We start from the raw sequence: 20,886 nt of genomic DNA on the forward strand, positions 1-20,886 counted from the left end.
AGGGGCAACAGCACCTGTGATTTTTCCCTTAACACCTACTTCTTCATACCAGGTTTCTAACTTATACAGAAGTCGAGGTTTCCCTGAATTTTTAAAACTTGTAATTTCTGTTAATGGAGTTTTTTTCAATTATAATAATGTATGTTGAAAAGGCCAGTTTTTAAAAGTTCAGCTTCATTGTCCCATTATCATTTTAATTTTTACTTATTTTTTCAAGAAATATTTTGTGATGGCCTCTTCTGTGCTCAGTATTGTCTTAGACTCTTGAAATATAAGATACCTCATGAAACTGTAATATATGAACATTATCACCAGTGGTACATGCAAAATATAAATCTACATGTTTATGTAGCTGTGATTAGTAAAGATACTGTTAACCTGTTTTCCAAATACTGTTTGTCAAGGATGAGGCATTATGTTCTTTACAATTTTAACGATCTTTTATATGATATTGCTAAAAGTTATTATGTAACTTTATAGTTTGTTTGTATACTTTAGAAAAATTGTAAGTCTATACAGGTCTTCAGAAAAAGATTACAAAAAATACAAAAGCATACTTGCATCATGAACTTTCCAGTAAAGTATTAGAATTTTTCTTACAAATGGAACTTTAAGAACCTGAAATTTGAATTCAGATTTCAAGGATTCATTAAACTGCTTCCAGAGACTTACAGGGTCTATTTTTTCTGTTAACATGTAGAGGAGCTATATACCAAACAGAGCTTTTGACAGAATTTGCCTCCATTTGTTATAGGATATAATACATGGGAAGAGGTCAGTTTATTATTTTGGCTCACTTTGATTCTGGGGTGAAATGATCACTATTCAAACTCCCACACATAGTATTTATCTTATAAGGTCACTTCTAAGGTAAAATGATGAAAACACTATTGGAATATAATAACTGTCACTAAATGTTAGCCATTTTTTTTTTACTTAGTACCAATACACTTGTGGAAGTAGAAGCATCAAATATTTCTGTACCCACTGACACAATATCAAAACCATCACCATATTAGACAAAAGATTGTCTTGAGTGGATTATATATGCTAGGAATGTAGTCTTATAATGGCAACTTTTCTAGCACTTTGGTTTTTCCTTTTAGACAAGCAGCATGTATGCCTGCTAAGTCGCTTCAGTCATGTCCAATTCTTTGTTACCCAAAGGACTGTAGCCCGCCACGCTCCTCTGTCCATAGGATTCTCCAGACATGAATACTGGAGTGAGATGCCATGCCCTCCTCCCAGGTGATCCTCCAGACCATAGGATCAAAACTCAGATGCAGATGGGGTTTAATTTCAGTGTTTATGTATAATCTATATTTTTTCCTTTGCTTCTCCTTCCTTCCTCTTTTCCTTCTTTTTTCCAGTTGCTTCCAATTGCCACTTGTCTAATTATCCTAGTATATATGTATTTGCTATGTTTGTATAAATTTGGAGAGGTGTAGAAAAACAAACAGATGCACTGAAAAGATTAATGAAGCATATCAACCCAAACTAGCAACAGGGATCTGTTTTGTTTATCTTGAATGCTATAGCTATATACTAAATATATTATAAGTTTATATTACCATAATAATGCGTTTCACCCTAGCTATTAATCTCAGCTACAGAATATCACATATATATTTAATCTTCCTTCAAAGAGATCTAAGCTTATTTACATATAGCATAGTTTTAAGGACATTTTAATATTGGCCACTAATTTTATACTGTTAGAATGTTTTAATGTAATTACAACGGAATGTAGCTACAATCTAAGCTTATTTAATCTACATTCTCTCTGTTTGACCTTTCCTGTAGCAACATATAAAAAGAAATCCATACCATTCTACCAAATTCCCAGTGTGAGGAAAACAGTAAAAATTTTAGCACAAATTATTTTGTATTGCAACAGCCTGTGATCAGAATCATATGGCAAGGGAAAAAGACTCGATTCAAAGCTAAACAAATAGCTTTCTTGTTGCTCACTTTCTTAATCTCTTTAAAATAAAATAAATAAGGTATTTCAATGAAATAAATTATTTCCAAGGAACACAGTACCTTCTGTACAATGGCTGTATTTACTTTCAAGTAATAATGCTAGAGATAGTATGTACAAAAGTTGACATAATCATTTCCTTTATTTGACTATAGTGTCTGGATCTTCGTCAAAGGACACAGTGCAGTTGGCTTGTTTTTCAAGTTATTTCTTGTCTCAGTTACATGTCAGAAAGATCATAGTGTTACTGTTTTAATTTTGATTGCTAACATAAAATTGGAATCCAAAGTAAAGGAAATTGTGAAAATTAACTTGTTACAAGTATAAGAGAACAAAGCATGGGCATTATGATAATGTAATCATTGAGAATCCATGAATTAAAATGTATTTTTAAAGACACAAAGTTAATGCTTTCCTTTGAAATCTCCATGTAAAAAATGGAAAACATAACTTTAATATAAGACAGGCACAGGTAGTCTATGAAGAATTACAGCTTGGAAAATTAATAAAAAATAGTATCTAAAATAGTATTAGTAAGATATGAAGCTCATTCATTAACGGTCTCTATGATAATATATCACTGAAAATGTTGCATGAAGGACAGTCTTTGATAGGATTATGTACAGTATAATAGCAAGTTGCTGGAATTAAAATTCACTGAGAAGATACATCTTGTGAACTGAAGGGTAAGAAGATAATAATGGTAACATTAATAATAGTAAATAATAAGAATAAAATGATTCACATAAATAGAATTTCCATCAGCAACCATTATTGTAATTATGGGAATGATAAGCTAGTAATCTACAGTAAATAGCTAATCTTTATTGATTCACTGTTTAATTTCTTCTTATTTTAAAGGCTTTAGAACTGCTGTCAATAACAATAATGTGTACAAGGGACAAAGTTCTACCAAGAAAGAATCAGATAAGAATGTACCTCATTGTGCAACATACAGCATCTCTAAAGAATCTTTTTAAAAATACATTTATACTCTATTGTTAGAGAAAAAGGAAAAAAAAGCATTCAAAAGATCCCCCCTTTTAAAATAATTGCTGTGGGTTTTTTTCTAATGCAGTTTATGGGGGTTCCAGAGACAAAGTAGGAAAATGCTGCAATCTCAACTCTGACTCTTTAATCACAGGGAACTGAGGATTATTCTGCATCAATAACACCTGGGAGAAAAAGACAGGCCATCAGCAGGCTGACCCTACAGCAGCCCTAGGGGCAGTTTCACCGCCACTAGCAAAGTTAGCACTAAGGGTAACGGAGCTATTATCCAAGGTCCGGATACGAGCAGGAGCAGAGAACTCACTTCCTGATGGTAGAAAATAAATTCCATGTTTAGCTCCTGATTTCTGGCAACCAAACCTTCTTCCAGGGAAGGAAGGTTAATTTTCTATTAACATAAATGAAAGCTGAGAATGTGAAATGATGAGTCACCAGTGTGCTCCATCAATGGCGTTGCAAGAGGAGACGTTGTTACAAGGAGACAGGTTTTCATTTTCCTGAATTGATACAAAAGTCATGAGAAAAATTTAGCTAGGGTCTCAAATCATAAGGTGTAGTGATTATAGAGGGAAAAAAAACCCCACAAACTTTATTTATATTTGAAATTTCTTTTTAGCTAAAATCTAGATGGAATATTTAATCAAATTCATATGACCTTTGGCTATTAATTTCATATTTGAAACATCTTTTTAAGATTCAGTTAAACTATTTTTCTTTATTTCATTCTCCATACATCCCCTTCATTCACTCCGCACTTCAGAAAAACCTGGGCTCTGTAATGAAGGAATAATACTCAGCTCTGTAAAGTTTTAGCAACCAAACTATCAATTTGAACCAGTCACTTAGCTTTATGCATTTCATCAATTATAGAATTTCTGATTTTTCTCTTTAAATAGAAGATCTATAGGACTGCCTGCCGACTCCTTTCTCCTATGTCCTATATCCTAAGACTTTTTCTGCCACATCTCAAGTCAGGTATCAGGCTTCAGATCCCCACCCTTATCCAACTTCAATTTAACTCAGGGGCCTATGTGCACCTCACTGCAACTCCTCCATAAACTTTCTTCTGTGTCCACTAAACCATATTTTAGTGCTGAAATTTTTCTTTCATATCATCAAAATATTCTTTACATCTTTCAGTTTCTTCATTATCAAAAACATAGTTCCCCCTAGAAATCACCACAGTCTTCACAGCTGTGTCCCTTGGAAAGTAGTATATCTCCCTGGCCTTATAGCCTCCTGGGTTAAGAAAGGAGAACTGTCACTGAGCTTGGCTATCACGGTGGTTTCTAAACAGTTACTCAGTCACCTGAAGCCAACTCCTTGTTTCTGTGACGTTTACTACAGCTTCTCTCTAACCTTTTCCCTTCCTGGTCTCTAAGACAGACCAACTCTCCAGGTTCCTCCCTAAGACCTTAGTAGTGACTTCAGCACATTCTTTTTATCTCTATTTACATGGTAAACCCCTATTTCTTTTTTTTTATCATATTAGTTGTTTTACATTAAAATAGCCACTTGAAAATGTTCTTTTTTCCTAGCTTAATGGAGGTATGATGGGTAAAGTTCTATGATTTTTGAAGTGTACATCACGATGATCTATGTATACCTTATGAAAGGACTCCTCCTCCTAGTTAACATGTCCATCAACTCATATAGTTATCTCTCTTTTTTTTTCTTACTGTTATCAACTACAGTTACCATGCAATATATACATGCAATCCTCAGACCTTATCTCATAGCTCTAAGTGTGTATCCTTTCTTTAGACCAGTTTGACAAGACCAATTGTTAAACAGCATGGCCCTGAAGCTAAAGAAAAGAGAGTCCAGGACATAACAAAAGGCCTTGCTCAAGAATGAATGTGGTCGTTAATTCATGGGCCCCAATATGTGATCACCCTGCTTTAGTCATTCACTGCAATCATTCAGTCAACCAAATCTTATTAATCATCTGCTATGTAATCCATTGATTAAGGGACAACTGCCATATGCCAGAAGGCAATGGCACCCCACTCCAGTACTCTTGCCTGGAAAATCCCATGGGCGGAGGATCCTGGTACGCTGCAGTCCATGGGGTTGCTAGGAGTCGGACATGACTGAGTGACTTCACTTTCACTTTTCACTTTCATGCACTGGAGAAGGAAATGGCAACCCCCTCCAGTGTTCTTCCCTGGAGAATCCCAGGGACGGGGGATCCTGGTGGGCTGCCGTCTATGGGGTCGCACAGAGTCGGACATGACTGAAGCGACTTAGCAGCAGCAGCAGCAGCAACCATGTGGTATAGGGCTTCCCAGGTGTCTCAGTGGTAAAGAATCTGCCTGACAGTTGTGAGCTCAGTCCCTGGGTCGGGAAGATCCCCAGGCGTAAGAAATGGCAACCTGCTCCAGTATTCTTGTCTGGAAAAATTCCATGGGCAGAGGAACCTGTCGGGCTACAATCCATGGAGACACAAAGAATCAGACATGACTGAACACACACACACACACACACACACACACAACAGACTTTTACCTTTTCAAAAGCAGATGTGTGTGTATCTTCTCACTTAAACACTGTGCTTGCATATAAAAACAGCTAAATAAAATATTAAAATGAGTCATACTGCACTGAATAAAAGAGTAAATTGCTATAAGAAAGACTGGTGAAGGCTTATTTTGCAGAAAGCTGTTAGTGGAGGTCATCATATCTTCATCATATCTATCTAATCCATTAAATGTATATAAATCCCCAAGTCATTTTTAAGTATCATGAAATAGAAACACAAGTAAAAATGTCTCCAAATGATGTAAACCCTATAATTTACCTAAACTTTCTTGGAGAACATATTCTGTCTCATTTCAGAGATTCCCTATCTCATCCTTACCTAAACTTTCTACCCATTTCATAATAAAAATTACTATTTAAACAATAATCCACCAGGACATATCACAATTCTGTCATTTGACTCTCATCCAGATAAGAATACCAGTTACCACAGAATTTGTGAGACAACACTTAAATGATATACATTTACTTTGGAACATCCAGCTTTTACCAGAATACTGTTTTAGTAGAACAATCAATAGTGTTTAATGTAATGCAAACTGTATATCTTGTTGTTAGTAAACTCCAAAGTATAGAGTAGTTACTATAAGTTGAACACACTGAAAATTTCTAGGGTCCCTGAAAGGCAGCTGTAGGTCAGAAAGTTGTTCTCCATTTTCTTACATAGTTACCAACTCCTGATACTGTTTCCTCACCTGGGGGGAATAAAAGACGGAATATATAGTACCTGATTCCTTTGAGGGGAAGATATAGATTTGATTAAGAAGCCAAATTTCATAACCTTTTGATACTTAGCAACAACTTGTGACTGTGAAGCTAAGCGGCACTCCTGCCTGAACATGCAAATATGCGTGCTTGACTTGCCCTGATATTGTCTTTCAGGTCAGAGTCTTTCCATATGTGTGCTACTCAGTGGTGTTTGCTGGAATGGTCGCTAGCATTTGTCTCAAAATCTTAATGACGTGTGTGTCTGTGTGTGTCTGTGTGTGTGTGTGAACAAATGTTTTGCTATTTCTCTCTTAGTTCCCTGGTGGCTCAGCTGGTAAAGAATCCACCTGCAATGTGGGAGGTGTGGGTTCGATCCCTGGGTTGGGAAGATCCCCTGGAGAAGGGAACGGCTACCCACTCCAGTATCCTGGCCTGGAGAATTCCATGGACTGTATAGGCCAAGGTGTCGCAAAGAGTCAGACGCGACTGAGTGACTTTCACTTTTACTTTCACTTTCAACACCTGCATAAAGGCATGTATAGAATAAGGTGAGAATATTTAAGAGTAGGAAGGGAGGCATACATGGAAAAAGAATTGATGCATTATAAAAATATAAATAGAAGCTTCTGTGAGTATGTATGAAAGAAAGATACACTCTAAGTGGAGCATGTAATTTTTAAAAGAATAAAGTTTTAAAATTTGCCTTTTCAGTCTATTGTTAATTAGATAATTTAAGTCTAAAAGTTAACTACTGAATTTAAACTATTCCTTTATCTGTATTTTATATCTGTTGTTGACTTCCTGTGAGAGCAAAATGATCTCACATTTATTTGATTGCTCTCCACTGTAGTCTGGGTGCTTTGTATAAAATATAATACAGTACAGATGCCAACTCAATGACTAAATATCACATATTTCTAAAGAACCATAAAAAATATGAACAGTATAGAAACAATGGCTCTGTAATTACTTTTTGCTATGGAGTGAGGTTAGGCATTTATCCTTATAGAATCCTGATACACGTACACTCAAATCTGCCCCTGTGGTCCTTTTCTTTTTGTTGATGAATGCATTGTGCAGGTACCATGTATGGCCACTACACTATCTGAGGTCATCCTATCCTGTTAACACAAATGGTGTGAACAATAGTTTATATGCCACTTAACTCCTTGGGAGAAACGGTTAACCTTGCTAGAGAAGACAGATCAGTCATGTATAGTTATTAAGGTCTAGAAGGTTTTGTTATGCTCTAAAATACTTTTGTACCGCCTCGTACTTCTGTGTGAGGCCTATTTTAGCTGGAAAGCAAAAGAAGGAGAAATCATCTTTGGAAATTTTACAAAATCTGCACAATGAAACAGGTGATGGAAGTTTTTCAAAGATCCATTTCATTAAAGACACCTCCACTGCAGAGGTGGCAAACATTTTCCCCTTTAGAAATAGACTTTCTAAAAATATGTTAATGAAATAAGAATAAAGGCTTTGTGGATGTAAAAGAGCTTTTGAAAATTTTCAGCTTGCTAAAAGGAATTCAATCTGATCACTTTGTTTAAAAATTTCAGAATCATCTTATTATGTTTTAAGTGACTGCTTTTGCTATGAAATGAAGGGTTCTTATTAAATTTACTCCAGGTCATTACCAGACTTCATTTAAAATTAACTTTCAACCACTGCCCTTAGTAGCTATGTATTTTTAATCTCAAGGGTCATCTGACGATGATAGTCTCAAAGGAATCAGCTGTGAATACCTAGAAAGACTCTTCAGCTTTCCTCTATTCTTAATGAAACTACAAGATTATATCACTTTATTCCTGGTGAGTAAAGAATATGTAGGAAAACAATCATGAATTTATTTTTTATATTGTATGGTACCATGTTGCATGTTTTTTTCTGAAATAAATGAAAATTTCCTTATAATACATTATAGACACTGAAGATATTTTCAAAATATAAGTGGAAAAGCATGAAGTGAGCATTACTTTTTTAAAAGGGTCAGTGTATAGGACTGTAGATAATTGAAAAGAACTTTGTTTCTTATGGCCTTGATAAAACACATTTGTTATGTTTTTTCTTGTATTTATTTAAACTAAGAACAAGAAAAAGTGCATTTACATGCCTTTTACAAACAGTAGAAATAGAAATCAGTTTACCACTACTGCTATTTAAATATCTTCTAAGTGGCAAAATTAAACCATGTCTCTTTATTTATTTATTGCACTTGTAAAAAGATTAATGGGGATGTGATTCCTTGAGGCTTTTACATATAACCCTTTCATAAAGAACAAAATTATACAGTTTGGCAAATGAACTAAATGAGCTACATTTATTTAAATAATCACTATAGAGAAAACAATAAATCAACAACATTCTGCACAAAAAAAGTGTTTACAGAGTGTCTTGTAATTTGTTTTATCAAGGCCACAGACTTTTTGCTCTTAGCTAATCTTGCTTCTAACAGTCTATTATCACATCAACCATTAATGAGTATTTGCAATAGGAATTTAGCTGAGGCTGAGGAAAGAAAAGTAGGAATAACTTCCACCTCTGTCACCAGCACAGTTACTCTGAAACACATTCTTCTAATAAACATTTTGTCAAAGGTTCCTAATAACTTCAGAGACAATCAAAATGAAATAGCAGAGCTTTGTTAAATCAGGGGAAGAGATGATTTGAATGGTCATAATCATGCAATTATCTCAGCCTCTGTCTATTCCAAAGGACTCTGTCCATATCTCTGTCTATATCAGTAGTAAGTGAGTGGGGAGCTCTAATGCTGAACCTGTGATATATTCATAAATCAGGACTTTCAGAGGCTGTCACAGGCACCTTAATGAGGGTCATTATTCAGGCAGAGTGTCAAAACTACTATCAAAGGACCTTCTCAGAATTACAATCATTCTGTTTCTTGTTAAATAAGCAATGTAGTACACAAAAATGGCAAACAAGAAGCAGGTCAATTTGATACAGTGTGAGGGCACAGAGATCTCCAGAGTAATTTACCCTCTGGGAATTCTGATGGCTGGTGAGATGAATTATACACACCCTCAAAAAAGATTAATGGTAATAAACCCCCTTGAACATTGTCACCAAAAAAGCCCTTCAAATTGCTCATAAGAAACTTTAGGAACAACACTAGGGAAAAAAAAAATCAGTTTTGTTGTTGTTAGACCTAACTCCTTGAAAAGATAAAAATTATCATGATGGAAAATTGTCAGTAATCAGTGCACCAATAAAATAGTATACATATAAGTAACTTACTGTATTTGGTCGTTAAAAAAAGTAAAACTGAAAATTTTCCATTTGTTTGATCTTAACCTTATCATTGCATCCACAAACATTTCTGCAGACTCATACATACACAAGCAAGCACCCAAATCTCTAATATATACACGTAAAGCCCAAAACATTGCATGATATAGAAATACCATAAAGAAACAATTTCCTGTAGTTTGTTTTTCTGGTAAACCCAGTGATACAGTTAGAGGCTGATTCAAAAAGTAGGCTTAGAAATATTTTTATTTTCTGTATATCAAAAGGGAGGAAATGAGTCTTTAGAATTGTGTGGCTATTAAGTATGTAAATACATCTTTCCTCAGCACGCCTGTGTCTTTAAATGCCTTGTTAGTAAATACTTTGGCACCACAGACAAGACATGTTGCAAATTAGCACTAAAATAAAAATGGAAGAGTCTAGGTAGGCAAGAGTTTAGTTAAGTTTTTATGTACTTGAGTGAATTCATATAATCTTGTTGGAGGATAATTTGATGATGTGAACGCAGGGTTGTAAAAATACGACTACAAATTTGAATCCAAAGTTTTACTTGTAGAAAATAATCCAAAGGATGTAATTATATACAAATATAACAATTAAAATTCTGTATATCTCAAGTAAAAAATTGGCTAGACTTGTTATATTTGAGCCAAATAATAAAAATACTATATATCTCCATTGAAATGATGCTGTAGAATAATCTTTACGATTCTGAGAAAATGTTCACTAAACATTTCTAAACAAATAAAGGAATTTGCAGCTAAAATTAGGTATTGGATGATAAATTCTGATATATGAGGTATTGTTTTCTTTTTTACATTTTTTCATGTTTAAAATTTCACACAGTCAACATATATTACTTTTCTCAATAGATAAATATAAGCACATTATATACATATTTGTTTATATAATAAAGACATACTTATTTTAAAAGAAAGTTTGCAAAGATAAGTAGTATGATTTTTAAAAGACTAAGTAAAAAACACTTTAGAATACATAGAAGTGAAGAATTTCCTTTTACAGCTTTTTCAATGAAATGAACAGTTATTAGGAATAGATAGATGCTGTTAACACACATTTTGCAATCAGCATGGTTTGCAGTTCATGGATCTTTAGTGATTCTATCTTTGGAGTGGACAGTAGTCCTTGCTTGATATAAACATTTATATGAAGATTTGTGTTTGTATTATGTAATGTTAGAAAAATTCATGTTGAGAGGGAGGAAAGAAGAGATCTTTGAATTACTTTAAAAGTTATTTTAATTATTATGTTTTATCTCCATATACTTTTGTTATTGCTTAAATGCAACAACCGCTAAAAACATAAATCCAAGGAACCATTTAGTGACTTTTAAATCCTTCAATTTTTCAACTTTGTGCTAACTGGCTACAATATGGAATTAAGCACAATCAGATATAGAGGATTTTACAACAGAGAGTAGAACATATTCTTAAGGACAGATATAAGCCATTAACAAATAGTTATATTTAACCTCCTGAGCTAGTTACTTAACCAAAAATAAAATGAATAATAATTGAAAGCTTCATCTGTAAGATGCTACTTGTAGAGATACTTCAAGATACTTTTAACAAACCTGTGGATTAAGTGCTGGAAGCATTGCTTTTGAAACAGCACAGACTTCACAGTGAGACAGAATAGATCCAAATCCAGGCTTTTCCTTAACAGATACATACCACTATATATAAAGTAGATAAACAGCAAGGACCTTTTGTATAACACGGGGAACTGTAGTGAGTATCTTGTAATAACCTATAATGGAAAAGATTCTGAAAAAGAACATGTGTGTGTGTGTGTGTATGGCTTCTTGGTGGCTCAGATGGTAAAAAATCTGCATGCTATATAGGAAACCCATGTGTGTGTGTGTGTGTGTGTGTGTGTGTGTGTGTGTGCGCGCGCGCGTGCACACCTGTGTAGGTATAACTGAATCACTTTGCTGTACACCTAAAACTAACACAACATGGTAAATCAACTATACTTCAGTTAATTAAGTTAAAAAAAAATTCAGGCTTCACTGCTAATTCTGCAGCTTTGAACTAATCAATCACCTTAAATATAATTTCCTTATTTGTAAAATGGAGATGATGCCATTTGCTTCCCTACCTCTGTATGTGTATGCATATTTTATTCACCTCTATGCTTACTCAAATTTCAGATTTTATTTAGGACAGTTAAGGAAAACATTCAAGATTACATGAAATATTGTAATTTAACTATGACTTTGAAATATAGCTGCTTTTTACTTTTTAAGAAGAATCGTTAATGATTATTTCACTTCGCTTTTTAAACTGATGTTTTCCACCTCTTCAGAAGAATTTACAGTAGGTTGATATCTAGCAAGAAGATAGACTATACTTTTATCAAATGTTTGTAGTAGTCAGTGCTATGGGAAGACAAAGCCAGACATTTGGTCAAAATTTCATTTCTATCCGACTTTCAAGTGTGCAGGTTGGAGGATTGCTGAAGCCCTTGACTCCTCTCTAACTGGATATTCTGTGACAATAAATCTGACCTTGTCCAGACTTGCTCTTTAAGTAAATTGGTATCAATGAAATAATCAAAAGCAAACCAATTATGTTCTGGTATATTTTATCCATCCATTTGGATTTAACTGTCTATTAAGTGGTGTTTGCATATGAGGAAATGCTGTATTGTATGCAGAGGTACTCAATTATTTAGATTATACATTTGAATAAACTGTGTAGTGGAAGGACTGCTACCCTTGTAATATAGAACAATTACATTTTCTTACATAGTTTACAGATTATTAAACTAGTAATAATTCAACTCACACTGCCAGTTACTGGATTTTAACCTTTGCCTTCGAGACTTAACTAGTATGAGGGTGTAGTATCTATCCCAATTAACAATCCATGTCAATCATTTCAAAGTATACCAAATTATGCAAATTAGTTTTGGGAAAAGAGTTGTGTGAGAGCAGAACACAAAAATTTAATTTCAATAAGGATCAGAGGTGAGATTTGTAGCTGCTTAAGGACTCCCAGATATCTGTGGTTAAAAATCAATGGGTCTCTTATTTCAGATGGCTTTTCTCACATACGCAGGTCAGAAGAGGCCTCACTGTGAGCCTCTCCACACATGTGAATGTCAATTCCACCCCATTTGGGCACTTAAGAAGTGCAACTAAGATTTCCTTTGTTAGAAATATCTTGATTTAATTTTCCTGAAAAGGTGTTAGGTCATTAACACATATGTTCATCATGATGTGTAATATTTAATAACTATAACAAACTATCATGTTTAAAGTCTGTCTTCAAAGACTTCAGTTTTTAGAAAGATTACTCAATGAGGTAAACTTTTTTCCTCTCACTTTTACATTTTAATTATAAAATTAAAAAGTACTTTTTTTAATTACAAAAATAATATTTATGCTGAAACAAAACAGAGACTCCTCTTTCCAATCCTACCTGCCAATTGTTATAAAAGGTTTGGTGTGGATGTAGGTATTTAACCATGTTTCTAAATGTCAGCATGATTTTTAAAAATCTATATTTTATAAAATAAAGTTAGAGAACTTGAGAGAACAGAAGATACAGGTATAATAGACTCGTGACTTGATTCTTTAATGTGATTTGCTAGAAAATTTGTTTAAATACACTCTATTTCCCTGGTGGCTCAGATGGTATAGAATCCACCTGCAGTTTAGGATTCCATCCCTGGGTGGGGAAGATCCCCTGGAGAAAAGAATGGCTGCTCACTCCAGTATTCTTGCCTAGAGGCATGGACAGAGGAGCCTGGCAGCTACAGTCCATGGGCTAACAAAGAGTTGGACACAACTGAGTGATGAACACTTTCACTTTTCAATTCATATATCCAATCTGTGTCACTTGCTTATGTTTTCCACCCGTCCACAGAAGGCATTTGAGTTAGCTATTGGAGACTCTTGATGGTTAACTTGTTTTTGTATTAATAGGTAAATTGAGGGTAAGAGAGGTTAAGTACATTCTCAAGATTATACAAGAAGCTAATCACATTTGGGGGGGAAGACTGAGTAGTAAGTCCTTGGTTAGTGCTTTTTGCTCTGATCTCTGCTGGTTCCCATGCCATGAATAGGCTGGATTTTTCACATCATATCTCTTTTATGTTTCATTGTAGCATAAAATTTATGCAAATTTTAGAAGTTCCTGTATTAATCTAAAGTATGTTCTATATCTCGCATAAATGTTGAAAGGAAATATATATTCCTTTTAGTAAACCCTGAGATCACAGACCATGTTTATTCATTTTTATATATCCAGTATTGATATGGTCAGTTTTATGTGTCAGCTTGGCTAGACTGCAAGTATCCAGATAAATCAAATACTAATCTGCTTGTTGCCATGAAGGTGTTTTGTAGATATGATTAACATCTGCAGTCAGTTGATTTTACATTAAGACTATCCTGGATAATATGAGTGAACCTGATCCAGTCAGTTGAAGGATCTTAATAACAAACCTAAAGAAATTTCCCCTGTAGACTGGAGTGTCAGCTCCTATCCGAGAGTCTTCAGCATGCCCTTTCTGGCAGCTAACCCTATAGACACATTGGATTTGCCTAGTCAGGCCCCCACAATCACATAAACTAATTCTTTGAAATAAATTATATATATATATATATATATATATATATATGTATATGTATATGTATATAGGACTTCCCTGGTGGCTCAGCAGTAAAGAATTCACCTGCAATGCAGCAGAAGATGCAAATTCAATCCCTGAGTCAGGAAGATCCCCTAGAGGAGGGCATGGCAACCCAATCCAGTATTCTTGCCTGGAGAATCTCATGGACAGAGAAGCCTGACAGGCTCCAGTCTGATACGGTCACAAATATTCGGACATGACTGAAGCAACTTAACATGCACATGCATATAAATATAAAATTATATATTTTATATGTCTCCTAATGGAACTCTGAGAAAAGTAAATACCTGCTACATAATCACTAAATGTTTTCTGAATTGATGGATATATGAATTAGTATGCATGTTTCTTTAAAAAACTTTAAATTTTTATATTAGAAGCTTTTTTTATTTTCCTAATATATTTTAATTCATTAATGTTGATAAACAAGACTCCTTTATGACCTAGGTTTCTAATGTCTATTTTATTTCTCTTGTTAAGAAATACATCTCATTGTCATGATAGCTCCCTTAGTGAAAGAAACATACAGAGACGGGGAAGACTCTTTAAAAAATAATATTTGTAGGAAGGAGTGTACATTTATATATTCTGTTCTCAGTTGTTGAAGAAGCATCTGGTTAAATCTCCCCAGACTATTATGAATCCCTTTTTAAAACTCTCTAGTGCCGTAAATAATGAAATAGCAATATCTTGCAAGCATTGTATTGACTATAATATCCCTTTGAAGTGAAGATTTGGCATATGGGTTACTCAGATTCTGTTCTTCCATTAATTATAATTCTTACATATTTTTTGAGGGGTGAATATCTTAAAAATTTTTTTCCTAGTGACAATTCAGTTATATAACTTTTTTACTGACCAACTGTCCTATAGGAGTAATGACGACGACAGCATAATTACCGCACACACATGCACACACGTTCACCTCCTTCATGGCTAAGAGGACAAAAAATACAGAACAGGTCTTTTCATACAGTTGATCGAATATAGAGCTTCTTGAGGATCCCAGGGTCAGATTGATTCCAATGTGTAGAATGTATGACTCCAAATAAAACCTTTCCTACAGTCACAGGTGAAAGAATAACAAATAAAAGCCTAGCTGCACAATCAAGTCTTTTACACTGCAACCGTTTGCATTTCCAATGAATGTTGACCGCAATACCACGGTCAAGTAATAGCAAGGTGACAGGTGTACAGGAGATGATTCAGATTCACAATGCATGTAACTTAAGGCACACTTGTGCATATCAGATCGTATAACACTGTTTATCAGAAATGTTCTGGGACAGCAAAACATTTAGGTAAACAATGTTTTATGTAATCAAGAGAGTTACAGGGTAATTGATTCATGTCAACAGACATAATCTAGATTTTGATGGGAGGTAGTTTTGAACTGAAGATTTTGGCTTTGTGGAGCTTTAACTACAGAAATATGATTCCCAAATTTCATTAGCAATATTAATGTGTATCTTGGTTTGCATTTTAAACACATAAAAATAAGTTACCTGGAATCCTGAAGGTAATTCCAGAGACAAAAAAATTAAAGCATAAACATTCAACTATTTGAATAAACATTGTTTTCAAGTATAATTTGTCTTGAAGCTAAATACTGACTAAAGTGAAAAAGAATTTACCAGTATGTGGGAATGTGGGCTCTGTTTTTGGTTCCTGAAATATGTGCCTTAATTTTTTCAAATACTAAAAATATCTCTGTATACAGCCTGTTTTCTACATAATTGTTCATATTGCACTTTAGGTTTTCCTGTGTGTTCCTGAACCAGCAATCCAGATGGAACCATATCAATTCTAAGGTATGGTTGATGATTGCTTTAATGTTTGATTTCCTAATATTGGGCTTTCTGATCTTCGCTATATGCTTCCCTTCATGGGCAAGTAATTGTTTATCCTATAAGGAATAGTAATTTATTCTATATTGCTATTATATCAAGCAATGGGGCTTCCCTTGTAACTCAGTTGGTAAAGAATCTGCCTGCAATGCAGGAGACATGGGTTCAATTCCTGGGTCAGGAGGATCCCCTGGAGAAGGAAATAGCAACCCACTCCAGTATTCTTGCCTGGAGTAAGTATCTCATGGACAGAGGAGCCTGGCAGGCTATAGTCCATGGGGTCGCAAGAGTCGGACATGACTTAGTGATTAAATCACCATTATATTAAGTCATAGACATTGAGTTGGAGATTTACTATTTAGTGTTTACTAATTTTAATTAAAAGGGTCCCCATGTCCCTTTGGATGTTTAATAAAGACTCTATAATCTAGCAAATTAATGAGTCCCTTATCTAATCTCACAGCCTTTATGTCTGCTTTTAAGAGACTTGTTCATTGAATTCCTTGGGTGAGGAATACCTTACCTCACCTTACCTCACGATAAGTTGGGTATCGGGGAGTAAATCTTTCTTGGAGGTTACATGGCCTTAGCAAGAAACTTGCTAATGGAGCAAGTCTGGTGGCCTAAGAATTACTTTAGACTAGGAATTACAGTCTGTTCAGTCTTAGAGTTTCTTAAATAATATAATTCTCTCTATTATTGAGAAGGTTTCCAGTCTATTTACTTTCTATCAAGTGCATTGGGTAATAACCAAAGCCAAATGTCCTGTCTAAATATAAAGTTTATTGATTCCTGTCTCCAAGCCACTAGCCTCAGTGATTTGCCCATCTCTACTTTAATTCACATTCCTTAGTTTAATGGCCTCTGATTCAATGTACTGCTGCTTCTTATTTTTAAGGTAAACTATATCATGACTTCACATTGATTTTTCAATTCAAATTCAGAACTTCAGGAATTTAAAGTTTCTTTGATCTTTTATCTATACCTACTTTCTCATATCTTGAAGAGCTTGGTTCTCAATGAGATTAGGAATAATAGAATTAAAATATTATCTTAGAATATGCACACAACAATCTCAGAATGACTATAGAAATGCTGTGACCAATAATATCATTACTGAAAACAGTAAGAACTGGTTACAGTTCTGTATATCCTACTAGGGATGTACAATCAAATTGCTGTGTTTTAAAATCACTTACAGTTACTGTTAGTGTGGTTATGCCAGCAACTCAATATGCATTTAGGTTCATTTTTTTATTTCCTTTTCAATTTTTAAAAATTGTTTTTTCAATTAAATTTTATACTAATGTAACATATTTAGAGAGTTACAAAGTTAACAAAACAAGTACATTCAATGAAGATAATCTTTTAACATATCCCTTTTACTCTACTCTCTTCCTCCTACTTTAGGTGACCAAATTTAATGATTTATCCATTTTTTTATGCTCAAATGCATATTTGTAAGTTCATTTACTTAGATAAAAAAATTGTGTATTGTACCACCACCTTGTTTAATTGCTGATGTTCAATATATCTCTTCTTAATAGATTATAGAGCATAATTATTGTGTGGAGTTAAAATAGATAATTCAGTTTCCTATTAAGAAACATTGGAGTTGTTTTCTTTAAATATTATTAGTAACCTTGTGCATATATATTTTCATATTTTTGTCAGTGTGTCTAGGTATGGGATAGACTCCTAGAAGAAGGATTGACAGCTACCAAAGACACACTGATAATGTATTCAAATGCATATTTCTCATCATAACCTCACCAATATAAATGAATGCTAACTTTTAGATTCATGCCAGTATAATAGCTAAAAGGATTGGGGTCCCATTGTAGTTTTAATTTACATTTCTTTTAAATTGTATGAGGTTAAGTTTCTTTTAATACAATTAAGTGGTATTATATTGCTTTTCTTAGAACCTATTCATTCACTAGCACATTTTATATAGAGTTCTTCTCTCTCTGTAAAAGCTAAATGTATTTTAAAAATATTAACCCTCTGACCAGGACATATATTACAAATATTTTCCCTAGTTTCTCCATTTTTCATTTTTCTTTATTTAGCTTGTGATACCTTTTGCCATGTGAAAGTTTATAATATGCACATGTATGTATACTTGTATATATGTAACAGGTAAACTATATTATGTATGGGTCTCTATATAAAATCTTTTTTTCTGTATTTTGGATTATATTTAGTAAGATGATTCCTGTTCTCACATTAGAAAATAATTTACCTATGTGTTCTTTTAGTGAACCAGTTTTCTTTTGAGTATTTACTTTTATATTTAAATTTCTGATACATTTAGAAATCATCCTTGTGATGGGAGAAATGTACTTATTACAATTTTTTTCTACATGACTATTCAATTACCCTAGTTCAGTTCAGTCACTCAGTCGTGTCCGACTCTTTGTGACCCCATGAATTGCAACACGCCAGGCCTCCCTGTCCATCACCAACTCCCGGAGTCCACCGAAACCCATGTCCATTGAGTCACTGATGCCATCCAACCATCTCATCCTCTGTCATCCACTTCGCCTCCTACCCTCAATCTTTCCCAACATCAGGGTCTTTTCAAATGAGTCAGCTCTCCACATCAGGTGGCCAAAGTATTGGCGTTCCAGCTTCAACATCAGTCCCTCCAATGAACACCAAGAACTGATCACCTTTAGGATGGACTGGTTGGATCTCCCTGCAGTCTAAGGGACTCTCAAGAGTCTTCTCCAACACCACAGTTCAAAAGCATCAATTGTTCAGCATTCAGCTTTCTTTATAGCCCAACTCGCACATCCATACATGACTACTGGAAAAACCATAGCCTTGACTAGATGGAACTTTGTTGCCAAAGTAATGTCTCTGCTTTTCAATATGCTATCTAGGCTGGTCATAACTTTCCTTCCAGGGAGTAAGCGTCTATTAATTTCATGGCTACAATCACCATCTGCAGTGATTTTGAAGCCCAGAAAAATAAAGTCAGCCATTGTTTCCACTGTTTCCCCATCTATTTGCCATGAAGTGATGGGACCAGATGCCATGATCTTAGTTTTCTGAATGTTGAGCTTTAAGCCAACTTTTTCATTCTCCTCTTTCACTTTTATCAAGAGGCTCTTTAGTTCTTCTTCACTTTCTGCCATAAGGGTGGTGTCATCTACATATCTGAGGTTATTGATATTTCTCCCGGCAATCTCGATTACAGCTTGTGCTTCTTCCAGTCCAGCATTTTTCATGATGTACTCTGCATATAAGTTAAATAAGCAGGGAGACAATATACAGCCTTGACGTACTCCTTTTCCTATTTGGAACCAGTCTGTTGTTCCATGTCCAGTTCTAACTGTTGCTTCCTGACCTGCATACAGGTTTCTCAAAAGGCAGGTCAGGTGGTCTGGTATTCCTCTTTCAGAGTTTTCCACAGTTTATTGTGATCCACACAGTCAAAGGTTTTGACATAGTCAATAAAGCAGAAATAGATGTTTTTCTGGAACTCTCTTGCCTTTTCCATGATCCAGCAGATGTTGCCAATTTGATCTCTGGTTCCTCTGCCTTTTCTAAAACCAGCTTGAACATCTGGAAGTTCACGGTTCACATATTGCTGAAGCCTGGCTTGGAGAATTTTGAGCATTACTTTACTAGCGTGTGAGATGAGTGCAATTGTGCAGTAGTTTGAGCATTCTTTGGCATTGCCTTTCTTTGGGATTGGAATGAAAACTGACCTTTTCCAGTCCTGTGGCCACTGCTGAGTTTTCCACATTTGCTGGCATATTGAGTGCAGCACTTTCACAGCATCATCTTTTAGGATTTGAAATAGTTCAACTGGAATTCCATCACCTCCACTAGCTTTGTTCATAGTGATGCGTCCTAAGGCCCACTTGACCTCACATTCCAGGATGTCCAGCTCTAGGTGAGTGTGAGTGATCATACCTTCATGATTATCTGGATCGTGACGATCTTTTTTATACAGTTCTTCTGTGTATTCTTGCCACTTCGTCTTAATATCTTCTGCTTCTGTTAGGTCCATACCATTTCTGTCCTTCATTGAGCTCATCTTTGCATGAAATGTTCCCTTGATATCTCTAATTTTCTTGAAGAGATCTCTATTCTTTTCCGTTCTATTGTTTTCCTCTATTTGTTTGCATTGATTGCTGAGGAAGGCTTTCTCACCTCTCCTTGTTATTCTTTAGAACTCTGCATTCAAATGGGTATATCTTTCCTTTTCTCCTTTGCCTTTCACTCCTCTTCTTTTCACAGCTAATTACCCTAATACTACTTATTAAAATTTCATGTCCTTTATGCCAATTTGAGAAATAAAATTGTTTTAGATTATATATATTTATATAGTATATATATTAAATTCACACATGCAGTTTTTAAATCTGGATTTTCTATTTATTGCATTTATGTGGTAGCTTTAAAATTAAATCAAATTCTTTTATACTGTCCTCGGCTCTTGTAAAAGGTGAAGCTTAATTCTCCCACCCTTGATAAAGGATGGATTTAGTGGCTTACTACTATACAATAGCATATGGCAAAAGTGATGATATGTCAGTTTAGAGATTAGATAATGAAAGACTAAGGCTTCCATTTCAGGTTTGAGTTCTCTCTCTAAATATATAAATTAACTTAAGAAGAGATGTTACCTTTACATTGAATATTACTATTTGAATCCATGATATATTTTCCCATTTATTCTAAGTCTACTTTTGAGCTTTTTATGAGTATTTTCTTTTGCTGATGGGCTTCCCTCATAGCTTAGTTGGTAAAGATTCCAGCTGCAATGCAGGAGACTCTGGTTCAATTCCTGGGTCAGGAAGATCCGCTGGCGAGGGATAGGCTACCCACTCCAGTATTCTTGCGCTTCCC

At 34.7% G+C, this 20,886-nt stretch overlaps 1 long non-coding RNA gene across 1 annotated transcript; it reads left to right on the forward strand.

Annotated features, from left to right (window-relative positions):
* The first annotated feature begins 6,292 nt into the window (after positions 1–6,292).
* Positions 6,293–18,273, forward strand: LOC123334716. The gene is made up of 4 exons (XR_006552773.2): positions 6,293–6,415; positions 7,946–8,055; positions 15,930–15,984; positions 17,695–18,273. It is a non-coding gene; the product is annotated as an uncharacterized LOC123334716 (long non-coding RNA).
* The last annotated feature ends 2,613 nt before the right edge of the window (positions 18,274–20,886 follow it).

Source organism: Bubalus bubalis, chromosome 8, assembly GCF_019923935.1.
Source record: "Bubalus bubalis isolate 160015118507 breed Murrah chromosome 8, NDDB_SH_1, whole genome shotgun sequence".
Taxonomy (NCBI): Eukaryota; Metazoa; Chordata; class Mammalia; order Artiodactyla; family Bovidae; genus Bubalus; species Bubalus bubalis.